General features: G+C 50.2%; 1 long non-coding RNA gene across 2 annotated transcripts; it reads right to left on the reverse strand.

Annotated features, from left to right (window-relative positions):
• Positions 1-684: 684 nt before the first annotated feature.
• Positions 685-10741, reverse strand: LOC116663824. 2 transcript variants are annotated; one of them, XR_004320193.1, is made up of 3 exons: positions 10276-10741; positions 5780-5878; positions 685-4374 (listed from the first exon to the last, which is right to left on the reverse strand). It is a non-coding gene; the product is annotated as an uncharacterized LOC116663824 (long non-coding RNA). The 2 variants fall into 2 exon arrangements; XR_004320192.1 differs by having other exon boundaries at positions 685-4377.
• Between the last annotated feature and the right edge of the window lie 1673 nt (positions 10742-12414).

A 12414-nucleotide genomic window follows, 5' to 3' on the forward strand; every position in this document is an offset into this window, starting at 1 on the left:
GCTATTTTGTGATAAAAAATTATTTTAATAGAACACAGACCCAACAAAGGGCAAGATGTAGATTTTAGAGAATCTATTTTGCATGATGGCCAAAGATTCTTTCAAAGACCTTTTATAAAAGCCATTGTAATGGCAAGTAAATTCACTATGAGTGGGTTATTTATACCAAACAATTGTCTTTTTCATGTATATTTTCCACAATAATACAACAGAACAGAATTTTTTCAACCATAAAAAAGGGTTCAAATATTAAAAAAAAATTTAAACAGAATCTGTAACCTTGAAAATTTGATGTATCATTGTGATGTTCTCTAAAGTGAAGGTGTTTTTAAAAAATATTCAAGCTGACATTTTAATAGGTGATGCTTTGCAGATGATAAAATCAAAGAAACAAAAATGAGAATATTTTGAGTGATTTTAGGTGTTACACTTTGAACAAAAATAAAAGTATCTTAGATATCTTAGAGAATCACAAGAAATTATTGGAAGTCCATGTGTCTTACCTAATAAAATTCAAAACAAATGCATAATGCTACAAGCAAATCACACCAGATCTGAAATACTATTAATAAAGGAAGCAAATACTTTTTACTTGTTGATTGTACACCAGATGTAGTCCACTGTGAACAAGTGTGTCAGACTATTAGGTCTGCTCACATTAAGAACAATGTCGTAACAACAAAATAAGTTTTATTGACTTTATTGACATGAAAGAAAAAACTTCCCAGGTCTAGCTTATGAAATTAGAGGTTGGGAAAAAATATTGACATAAAAAATGCTTGTGGCCAGGGATATACTAATGGAGGAAATATGGCAGGTTATACAAGAGTGTGTAAAAGACACTATTTTTCCCCAAATATAATTATGCCAAATTTGTGCCTTCCTCCGCTCATAATCTTAATATGCAAAAATGCTGCTTCTGTGAAATGAAATTTGATAACCTATTTTTAGCATTCTACAAAGGACATATGTATATACATTTTTGTGTGTGCGTGAATTTTTAAAAATGGGTGAGCAGATGGATATTCTTATGTCTGATCTAAAACCTATATTAAAAACACACCCGTACCACAATAAAGGTGTTTAAAAAAAAATCCAGACACCCCATGAGGATCAAAATTAAATGCAGTCAAGGCACTTCACATAGAAAGACATTTATAAATATTGAAATGTATATATATATCAAATGAAAAATATGCTAACATCAAAAGCTTCTTGATGTAAATAGATTACATAATTTTATGTAATCTGTGTGGGATGACCTTCCAAACCAAGTAGAAAAAATAATGCTATACAATTAAAAAAATGACTAGGCATAAAACTATATACTTAACAGGTTTTATTTGCTTACAACAATTAATAGTAACTTTGGAAGTATGCTTGATGAATGTAAAATTTTAGCAAAAGATATGAATATATTGCTTGAATTTTAAAATGAAAGTATAGAAATTGGAAATGAATCACTCGATGAGTGTCAATTATGAGAAACATGCATATCAAATGGAAACTAAGATTATAGATGCCAGATGCCCTGATTTCACATTTGAAATAAATATATGGAAAATTAAAGTGTCTTTAGATTTTGAATTTTTAACCACAGAAGTTATTTTCTATGGATACATTTGATTTACACAAAGCAGCCACTTATTTGATGCAAATATTCTGATTTAAGTCCTTTAGAAATGTCATCTGATATAGTTTAAAACAGCATTCAGTATCAGTAATTTATAACGTAAAATTAACACTGTGTTTGGATCTTCTAAAGCTGATTCAAAAGTTTGCTTAGCGCAATCCTAATTTGGAAGCGATCTTGAGAAGGTAGTTAGCACTGCCAGTCACATGGCATCTTACGTTTGTCTGCAGTTAATGAAAGGTTATTTAAGATTACTTGGTCAAAAGAAATTAACACAGCAATTCTCTCCATTAAAAACGACTAGTAGACTTTGGAAACACTGATGAGTTTGTTTTCATTAAAACCAGGAGGCAAAATTATCAATTTTTTAATATAAAATAAACAAAATATTTTTAATAAATCTTTTCATTTTTCAGTGGGTTTTCACCTACTTTAATGTTGTTAAAACGAAACCCTTAAAAATATTTTTTTTCCCTTTGCTTTAGGCTGTAGTATCACTAGGCAGGGCACTGAGTGGTTCTCTCTCAGTGGGGGTAGGACTGAGTGGGGGACAAGAACTTTCTGGGGTGATGGGAACGCTCAGTATCTTTTTTGATAAGGGTCTGAGTTACAAAAACGTATAATTTGTCAAAACTCAGCAAATACTCACTTACAGGCAGGGCATTTCAGTGTACGTTTTACATTAAAAGAAAAGGACTGTGAATAATGAACTCTACTTGGTGAACACACTGAAGTAATTAGCGGAAAGCACACTGAAGGCTAAAACTGACTCTAAATGCATCAAAAATAAAATGGACAGATGGATGGCTGCCCAGACGTGACAAAGTGATAATCTAGTAAAATGTAAGCGGTACAGTTGGTGGTGGGTATGCATACAGCTGTGCAAAATCCTTCGTTGCCATGTGTTTGCAAATTTCCCTAATAAGGTGTTGGGGAAAAGGGAGCTGTTGTCCTCTATTTCGCTCCAAATGCTGGTCCCCTGAGGGCTGGCATGGTCCTGGAGAGGTTCCCACTCACTGAAGTCTCTCCAGGGGGCGTGGCGGGGACAGATCTGGGCTCAAGATCGTGGGGGAGAAGTGTTCAAGCCTTAAGGGGCTGGATCAAGCCTTGGAGGGCAGGGCTAGCAAGCATTATCTGGCACCGGGCAGGGGTAGATGTGGAGAAACCAGGTGGCCTGGGCCTCCCCTCACTTCCATTCTCTTCAGCCAAGGCCGACAGATTTGCTGGTAAAGAAAGAGCGAGTCCTTTTTAGATTCCGTTTATTACACAGCTTATAAAAGGAAGAGCAGCCAAGTGCCAGCCCCCTGTGACCCTGCACAGGTGACACCAGAAAGTGACCAGATGACTGCAGCATCAATGGCGGGGCGCCCTGGTGCTGGGGGCAAGCGCCCTGGGGTCGCTAAGCTCTTCCCGCACAGCCCCAGGCCACGTCACAACCCCGAGGCTACGGGCAAGGGGGTCAGCCCAGCCTCCCGGGAGATGAGGGGGCTCAGACTTGGAGCAGCTGCTCCCACACTCCTGAGTTCCAGGAGGACCGAGAGGCGTTCGGCCAAGACACAGATTTTGCTGTGGTTCAAGCTTTGCCTGTGTGGCCTGTGTGGGTTCGTGTGAGAGTGTCACGGCCCCTGCACCTCTGCCTGGGACTTTCCTTGATGCACCGTCAGGGTCCTCGGGAAGGATAGATTGGGGGCCCAACCTCGCTCTGAGGAAAGTTCAAATAATTGGTAAGCTTAAGAAAAGATGCTCTATGTCACTCAGGGAGTGGGAATTACAAGTCAGCAGAGGCCTTGGAAAGGCTTAAGTAGGGAAGGATGTAGACAGAACGCTGTGGATGAGCGCCCGTCTGTCGCGGCCTGTGCTCTCTGGGTGCATCTATCTCACGAGGTAACAATTCCACGCACTGTATTCTAAAACAGGGAAACACAAAAACAACACCCTGCGCACAGCGTTCCCAGCTCCAGGGAGACCCACTCCTGCAGGCCCGGGGGCAGCAGGAAGAGCACAGCAGTGGGGTGGGGGTGGCCCACGATGATCCCGTCTCCTGGTATTACTCCCCAGCGCCGCGCAGTCCGCGACCCCTGCCGAAGTGACAGGGTGCTGCTTCTGAAATGAGGCTACAGGAGCCGCCTCCCGCCGCGGCGGTCCTCCCGTTTGCTCCCTCAGACGGGAGCCGCCTGCCCCGTTGTGAGCTGCCCTGTGAAGAGGCCCACATGGCAAAGAACGGAGTAAGGCCTCCAGCCAAAAAGCAGAGAAGAACGAGGCGCCCCGTGTAGTAGCCCGCGAGGACCCGAATCCTGCCGACAACCTGGTGAATAAGCTCGGATGCGGACCCGGCGGGGGGCTTCCGCACAGGGCCACGGTCCCAGCTGACACCCCGACTGCAGGCTTGTAAGACACCTTGAGGCAGAAGCACACCCCAGCTGTGCCTGGGTCCCTGACCCACAGAGACTGTGAGATAATAAAGGTTTGTGTTAAGCCGCTAAGTTGCGGGGTGATTTGTTACACAGCAACAGACAACTTTCCCGTTATCCACTTTTGCGATTTTTCTTCTCTGGGGTACGGAGTCCAGGGAGCTCCGGTCCTGGCAGCTCTGGCTCTGCACACCCCTGGGGGGCGCCCAACTGGCCCTCCCTACTCTGGCTCTGCCCCCCAGAGTCCAGGGAGGGCAGGGAGCGTGGCTGGACCGCTTGGAGCCCGATCATCCTTCTGGTTCCAACTGCCAGGAGGCTGCTGCCCCGAAGCTGCTGAAGAAGATGAGATGCCAGGGGGTGGGGATGGGGGTGGCGGGAGGCTGGGGATGGGGATGGGAGTTGGGGTAGTGGGAGTGGGGGGGTGGGGGGTGGGGGGTGGGAGGGTAGGAGCTGAGTGCAGGCTCTGCCCTGATGGGAAGGAGGGGAGAGGAGAGACAGGAGCCCCAGAGGCAGCACCTCCCCAGGCTGATCCCCGGCCATCCCCCGGCCATCCCCTGCCACCCAGGCCCCTTGTGCTTTTACTCCTGCCCTGTCAGACCCTCCTGGTTTCCCCGTCCAGATGTGGTAGACAACTTTATTTCCAGAACCAGGGCTTTCCACAGGAAATTCTTAAGTCAAAGCTGGGAGCATGGTGACCCTTGGGGCCTGAAAGGCAAGTCCTCCTCCTCTGCTCAACCTCCTGCCTCCACTGGTCAAGAGCACCCCTCCCTGTCCTGCGGGGCTCACAGGCCACCTCCTCCAGGAACCCTTGCTTCAGGAGCCTGCTTGAAGACCTGCTTGGGAGGTCACCTCACCTTTTCCTCAGCCCCCAGCCTATTTATTTTTCTCCTCTCGTGGCCTTTTTTTCTTACACATTAATGATGGGGGAAGTGCCTGTCTCCTCTAAAATTACATTTTCCTTAAGGTGGAGGCTCTGCTCCCCCAGGAGATGCTGAAATTCTCTGCTGGAACTCCTTCTGGTTACAGGGGTGCACACGCTATCCCCCGAGATTTGCTCTCTGCTTCCCAAAGGCAGGGTGTGCACCCCCCTCTGCCCTCTACTCCTGACCTCAGAGCTCATTCAGGACCCAGCAGAGGTGTCCGCACCCGGGCTGCGCTTGGAGAGCACTCAGGGATGGCCAAGCCTCAGGGATGAGATGCCAGGGGGTGGGGATGGGGGTGGTGGGAGGCTGGGGATGGGGATGGGAGTTGGGGTAGTGGGAGGGGCCCAGGGACACAGGGCCTTGGGACAGACTGGGTCTTAAGGCAAAGCCAGAAGACAAGAAACCAAGAGCTCGGACCTGCAGGACTCCTGGATGACGAACAACTGGCGGCCAGGCTCCTCTGAGAGGCCCAAGGTGTGCGAGGAGCTCCCCGCAGCCCCTGTGAGAAAACTAGAGCCTGGGCTCACAGCCTGGAGCCACCCCCTTACATGTCTCCTGGGCCGCTTCCTGGGAGAGGTCCGCTCCTCCCTCCCAGTTGCCCCAGCATCCCCAGCCGAGCCCACGGGCCTTTACTGAACACCCCTCCGCTGCGCTGGTCCTCAGCTGCGTCGACTGGGTTGCCCCTTTTTAACTAACAGGGTCAAGACCAGCAGGGGCTGTCTGTGGGCAGCAGAGGAAGAACAGAGGAAGGGGAGCTGGCCTCCCACCCTGGCCCGCCTTCCCTCTGTCAGCCTGCCTCCCCGAGGACTCACCTGGGCACAGCTGGCGCTTCCTCGCCCCGCAGCTAGCAGCTCTCTGGGCAGGAAGAATACGGAGCCCAGGTCCCGCCTGGAAGGTGAGGCGCTCAGAGCCTGCAGGGGAGTGACAGGGAGGAAGGGTCACCTGCCCTGCAGGAGCTGGACTGTCCCTATTCCACACCCACTGCCGGGAGGTTGGGGGGAAGTGGAATGGAGAAGAGGTGAGGAAAAGACAGACAAAGGGAGGCAGAGAGAGGGGCAGAGACAGAGAGGGGAACTGAGGAAGGGGAGAGATGAGCAAGCCAGCAGAGGAGGGAACGAGGCGGGGACAAGAAAGGGATTCGAACCAACACCAGGCGCTGAGAAGGGCTTTGCTCACACTGCCCCACCTCATGCTCTAAACAAGGCTGGTCCTGCTATCTTGAACATTTTACAGATGGAGAGACAAAGGTGTGCAGGTAACGGAGGCGGGAGAGAGGAAGTGGGTGGGAGGAGGCCAAAGGAGAGAGAAAGTAGAAGAGGCAGGAAAAGAGAAGGGACAGAAATTGCCTCTTCAAGGATGGAGACACACACACACGTGGCCTGGAAGACACGGGCAAACGTGGCGGAATGGGGTAGCAGCGCCAGGCCCCGGCGACTTCGAGGTGGATGCTTTCAGAACTTAAGGACCATACTCTCCTAGCGCCACTTCAGCTGTTCCGGAGCCCAGAGGAGCAGAAGCAAAGCTCCCATCTCTCCATAAAGGCAGCAAAACACGGGCACCCAAACCAGACAGCACATGGAAGAAAACTACACAACAGCGTCTCTCAGGAATTTTGATGAAAAAATCCTACACAACATTTTGGAAAAGGCAAAACTATGGAGATAGGAAAAAGATCAGGGATTGTCAGGGCTGCAGGGAGGGAGGAATGGGAGAGCACAGAGAATTTTTAAGGCGGTGAAACCACTGCGTATGAGCTAGTGAAGGACACTTGTTGTAGAGTTGTCCAAGTCCACAGAACACACAACAAACACCAAGAGTGAACCTTAATGTAAACTATAAACCCTGGGCGATGACGACTCTCAGTGCAGGTTCACTGACTGCAGCAAAGGCCCCACCCTGGCCGGGGGTGTTGATGCCATGGGAGGCTGTGCAGCTGCGCCCATGTTTGGACAGGGCCGGGGTGGCGGGATGGATGGGAAATGTCAGTGCCTTCTTCTCAGTTTTGCTGTGAACCTAAAACTGCTCTAAAAAAAAACCTATTATTAAAAATCCCACACAAAATGACAGACAAACCAAATTCAGCAGGACCTTGACCCCACCATGACCATTGGGGTTCATAACAAAAATACAAGCATGGCTCATTATTGAGAAATCCCAGTCACAAAATATCTCATGTTGATAGGCCAAAGGACAAACCTGTAATTACTCAAAAGCTGCCACAAGGCACCCCCTAAATTTAATCTCTTTCCCTTAAAAAACGTTTTAGTAGTAGTAAATCAGTGACCTAGGAATGCCTGCTACTAATGAGAGTTTGGAAAACCGCCACCCTCATCTGCTGAAGGTGGAAGTATAAAGCAAGACAATTTTTTAGGGCATCAATCTGATGTTATTTACAGATTCTTCAATAACATGCCATTTTCCCACCATTTTAATTCTAGAAATTCACGTGGCGTCTTAATATAGCACACGGGATGCTGGCCCGGTATTGACCTCAGCAAAGCCCTGGACGCCCTCTCTCCGTGCTTTCTGCATGCTGGGGCGGGGGGTGAGGGGACACCCTGTAGGGTGAGATGCATGAGGAGGGTCTGCGTGTACTGACGTGGTGCGCGGGCAGCACCCATCAGGGAGGGGCTTTTCTTCATCAACACTGTCCCTGGTGCCTGAGACAGTGCTTGGCGTGCAGCAGGTACACGATCTATACTGCTGAATAAGCAATTCTATTGTTGGGTTAAAAAAAAAAACCCTGCAGAATGGTATGTACAAAATGATCCTATCTGCAGAAAAAGAAAGACATTTACCTACATAGATTTGCTTCTAAGTGCATGGAAAGCACCACAGCCGACACCTAAGAAATTGTCAACTGTGGAGACTCCCGGAGAGAGGGACAAAGGTGTGGAGCAAGCGAGGGGAGGACCTGGACCTTCCTCTGCAGGTCCTCTGTGATGCCTGGCTTTTCCTGGGAGTGTGTGCTCCTTTTTTAACCAAACTCTAGTTTAAGAAAAGGTTACTTAACCTATCCGAGCCTCAGTTTCCTCATTTGTGAAATTAAGAATAGTAATACCGATCTTAGAGGGACATTGTGGCGTTGAAGGAAGAGGCAAGATCACATGACTAGAGGGTTTTACATGCAGTCCTTTGGTACCTGGTACATGTCAACAAATACAGAAAACACAATACTTTTTAAGAGACTCCAGGGACCGAGGTGCAGTCCTTGAACAGGCCCCGCATGGTCCTCCCTCCAGGCCTGTGCAGTTAGTCCTCTACCTGGAACACTCCCTCCCAGGAGAGCAGCTTGCTTGGTCCCTCAGCTGTTCTCTGCTCAAAGAAAACCTACCGGACAAATCATCTCCATAAACAACTTACTTAAGCCTGCACCCTGCTTCCGCACCACCACTCCCTGTCCCCTTGACCTGATTCTCCTTTCTTCAGGGCACGTCAATACCGTCTGCCACTGCATATATTTATTGTCTGTTCCCCTCATTACAGTAAAAGCTTGAGAAGAAACTATCTCCAGCAACTAGAATAGTGCACGACAAAGAGCAAGCATGCAATAAATGTTGTAGAATGAGTGAATGAATGAACAGTCTGAAATACAGCATCCGAGAGAGGCAAGAGAGAAACCTTGGACGTTGCATAAAACCAGGGGTGACCAGGAAATGCTTCCCACAGAAGGTGGCATCTCAGCCGACCTTGATAGTGAGCAGAGAGGAGAGCAGTGAGCCCGCAGTGCAGGGGGACAAACACTCGGCAAGGGGATGGGAACAGGAGAGGCGCTCAGAGGCGAAGCTCTGAAGTTCTGAGCTGACCCACAGGACTTATGGGCCTACCACACCTGCTAATCTGCAGTGTCCGGCTTTTGGAGGACGTAAGTTCAGGAGATAATACTAGATGTAGAGAATTTTCTTAATGACCACTGTCATTCTCCAGGTGAGTGATGAGAACCTGAACTAAGAATGTAGAAGCAGGGACAAAGGGAAAGGGACACGGTGTAAACTGTAAACCCATTCCCTCATTCCTTCATTCTGCCTGTTAAAGAGGTGGAAATGACAGCTCCTGGACACTGCCTGCAGGGAGGGGCTGAAGGGGAAGGGGGTGTCTCCCTGTCGAGTCTCTGCCCTGAGAGGCTGACAATGGCCGTGCTGCTCTCGGATTCAGAACAGGAAAGGAGGTGCAGGCTTTGCAGGAAAGCTAAGTTAAGCTTTGAGTTTGCTGCATGTGAAGACCCCGTGGGGTATCTGAGAGGCAACAACCAGGGTCATTTGGATAAACGCAACTAGTGCCCCAGACAGGACTGGGCTGGAGGTCCTTTTGGAGTCAGGGACGCGGTGGGCGAAGCCATGGAGGTCATCTAGGCTGTAGTGTAGAGGAAGAAGTCCAAGGAAAGAAACGTGGGACACAGCGATATTTCTACGGTGGGCTGAGGAGAGGAGCCCTGTCTAGAATCTAGAAGGAAAGGCTGAAGAAGCAGCAAGAAAACTAGACAGAGAACAGCATTTTAAGAAGCACAAAATTACTGACAATGTAAGATGCCGTAGCACTTAGGTAAGATGAAACCTAAAGGGTCTACCTGGCATCGGGACTTCATCGGAGACAAGCTTTCAGGAGGATGGTGGGAAACAGGTGGCCATACTGAAACTTGTGATGAACAAGCAGATGAGGAAATGAAGAATGGAGACTATTCTCGAGAAACTTGACTGTGAAGGCAACGGGAGGACAATGACTAGGAGACCCCGAAGAGGTCTGAACAAGGTTCCTGGGACAGGGTGGACAGGAGGCAGGAGCTTAAGGTTTGGCAGCTCGTTCAGCTGTCAGGGCTGACAAAGCCCATGATACAGGTACTGCCTTAGGTGTCTAAGGTGCCCACGAGATTTTCCCAGGCCGAGGTGGGGCGGGATCTGGAGGGGAGAGGAAGATGGACGGCGGAGGGCCAGCATGCCAACAACTGGGAACGGAACAGCAACAGCCAGAGTGCACAGTCTTCAGGGAGGGCAATTTTCTACACGAGGGTGTTGGAGCAAAACTCCGGGGAGCTCTCGTGAAGGCCTAGAAGGTGCTGGGTCATAGGTTTAACCTTATCCCTCCTCCCTTCAGACCCATGCAAACCCAAGGACTGTCTTTAACAACCTAATAAACTCCGGGCTTCTCTGACTACTCTCTACCGAGCGCGGCCTTGGTCACCCTCCGGGCAGTCTGTGGTGGCCTATGGCTCTCTGCAGGCTCTTGAGCGTCTTAAGAGAAGGCAAGTTCCACGACAGCAAGCGTCTGGTCAGTCTCGTCTCTGTGCTCCCAGCACAGAACAGGTGCTCACCGCGTTTGTAGAGTGAATGCCGAGCAAAGCCCAGGCGTGCTCTCCGGAACGGTCAGTGAGGTCAGCAAGGCTCGTGTTCCCTCCTGGAGAAACCAACTTCCATTCCACAGCCTGAAACAACCCCCTCCTTCCTCGACGCCAGTCGCTGTTAGCTTTGGCTGCGCTTTCGAACCGTCGGGGGAGCGTCTAGTCTCCCCGACGTCCAGGCTTCCTGGTGACCCGAGGTGGTCAGCGGCCCTGCAACGCCCGGCCGGCCGGGGAGCGCTCTAGCCTTCGCTTCCACACGGAAGGCGGGCGCCCCAGCGGCGGAGGGCCCAAGCGCCTTCCTCGCTTCCTCTCCCGCTCCCAGGGACGTCGGAGAGACCGAAGCCCGGCCTCGGCCGGCCGCAGAGCCGCTCAACGGACGGCGCGTGGCCCAGGGAGCCGTCGGACTCCGCTGGGTTCCCTCGGGCTAGGGCGGGGCCTCCGGGCCGGGGAGGCCTCTGGGAAAGGAAGCTCAAAGGACGGGGACTACATTTCCCAGGACTCACCGCGGCTCCCCTTTGGCCGGGGCGAGGGCGTGGCCAAGGCCTCGGCAACTCCCAACGCTCCGAGAGCCTCCGAGCGCCTCCGGGCGTCTCTGGGTGCTTCCCGAATGCCTCCGAGGATCTCTGAGCGTCTCCAGCGCCCGAGCGCAGGGCGCCTCCAGACGCCTTTCAGGGGAGAATCAGTTTGTGCTTTGCCTGTCGTTTGTGATGCCCATCTCACTTCTAAATGAAGACACTGAGCAGACAGAAGGCTCTAGGGAGGCCAACGAGGATGGAGGTGGGCAAATTTAGCTCGAGGGCACGTGGATGTAACAAGCCAAATGGACCAAATGGGGTTACTGGGCAGGGGTGACAGGAAAGGGCCGAGCCCAGAGCCTGCCCACATTCGGAGGCTGGCAGGAGAGGAGCCTCTAACAAGAGACTGAAGACAGTCAGTAAGGTAGGACAACCCGGAAAGTGGGCGTTCTTGAGGGGGAGCTGGAGGGCATTCCAGGAGGGAGAGTGATGACCCCTGAGGAGTGCGTCACTGGAAGGCTGAGTAAATCGAAACAGAGACACAACCACTGGGTTTGGAGACATGGACGTCACTGGAGATCTTGACAAGGGCAGTTTCAGTGCAGGGCGGGGACAATAGCCTGACTAGAGAGAAGGAAGGGGACGGAAAGGTGCAGGAGTGGAGACAGTAAGTACAGACCATGCTTTCAGGTAATTTTGCTTTAAAGCAGAGAAAGGCAGAGGCTGTTAGGTACCTCGGGCCCAGGGAGATTTTCTCTCTCCTCTTTCCAAATGGAGATATTACAGCTTGTTTGTAGGTCGGTGAGAATGATCCAGAAGGGAGGAGAGATTAATGATGCAGCGGAGAGAGCAAGGTCAGCGAGCAAGTCAGAGGGTACGGAACACCGTGCCCACGTGGAGTCTGGCACCACTGCGTTGCCATGGAAGGCAGAATGCCTGGGCAGAGGCACAGGTGTAGTTGGCAGAGTGATGGCCCCCGAAGATGGCCCTGTCCTCATTTCCACAACCTGAGACTATGTTACCTTACATGGCAAAAGAGGCTTTGCAAATCTCATTGAGGCTTAAGGACCTTGAGGTAGGGAGATTATCCTGGATTATCCAGGTGGCCTCAAAGTCATCACAAGGGTCCTTAAAAGTAGAAAGAAGAGGGAAGCAGAAGAGGAGGATGAGAAGGAGATGTGACTATGGAAAAGACGGTCAGATAGATGCAACATTGCTTACTTTGAAGATGGAGGCAGGGTACCACCAGCCAAGGAATGTGGGGAGACTTCTGTAGTAGGAAATAGAAAAGAAATGCATTCACCCTCAAGCCCCCAGAAAGGAACGCATCTGTGCCTTGACTTGAGCCCAGCGAATCATGTCAGACATCTAACTTAACGGAACTGCAAGATAATACATTTGTGTTGCTTTGAGACACCGAGTTTGTAGCAATTTTTGGCATTCAGAGAAGACTAATACAGTGGGCCTGGGATTTGAAGTGCAAAGGAGGCAATTCTCAGGCAGTGATGAAGCGAGGCTATTAAATGCCTAGAGGAAGGTTTGCGAGGATGCCTAGGGAATTTTGGAGAGAGGAGGTGGTGCGAGGTAGTTGTCTGCA

Source organism: Camelus ferus, chromosome 5 (assembly GCF_009834535.1).
Source record: "Camelus ferus isolate YT-003-E chromosome 5, BCGSAC_Cfer_1.0, whole genome shotgun sequence".
NCBI lineage: Eukaryota > Metazoa > Chordata > Mammalia > Artiodactyla > Camelidae > Camelus > Camelus ferus.